Below are 491 nucleotides of genomic sequence, written 5' to 3'. Positions count from 1 at the left end.
ATATTATTATCATAATCTGGAAATGCAAAGAAAAAATATAATTGTAAATAGCATGTGGAACATATTAATAACATATTAATCAATGTTCACACTTCAATCAAATGTTGTTATTACTCTTAGTAATAATCAAAGGTTTTTGCCAAGCAAAGCTCTCCTTGTATGTGTTTGGGCAAACCCTCTGTTCAATAAATAAAGTCTAGTGTGTGTGTGTGTGTTTTCAACACCATTTCTTTTCAAATTAGAATTTATCAACCTTATACATACTGTCAGTGTTAACATCACAGACGTGACAGTTAAGTGACCTTAATTACGTGACCTTAATTATAAGATTACATTTTTTTGTTGCTGATAGTATATGTTGCTGACCCTTGGGTTAGGCCTTTAGTATGTGAAGACCTTAAATATTTTGTATTATATAAAAGGAAGCTAAAGTTACAGTTTGTATTATGGTCTTATGTGGTAAATGGATGGTAAATTGACCTGTACTTGTA

Source organism: Morone saxatilis, unplaced genomic scaffold (assembly GCF_004916995.1).
Source record: "Morone saxatilis isolate NCDOM2014 unplaced genomic scaffold, NCSU_SB_2.0 Contig7, whole genome shotgun sequence".
Taxonomy (NCBI): domain Eukaryota; kingdom Metazoa; phylum Chordata; class Actinopteri; family Moronidae; genus Morone; species Morone saxatilis.
The sequence above is the reverse complement of the archived record's forward strand: the minus strand, read 5'-3'. Positions refer to the sequence as shown.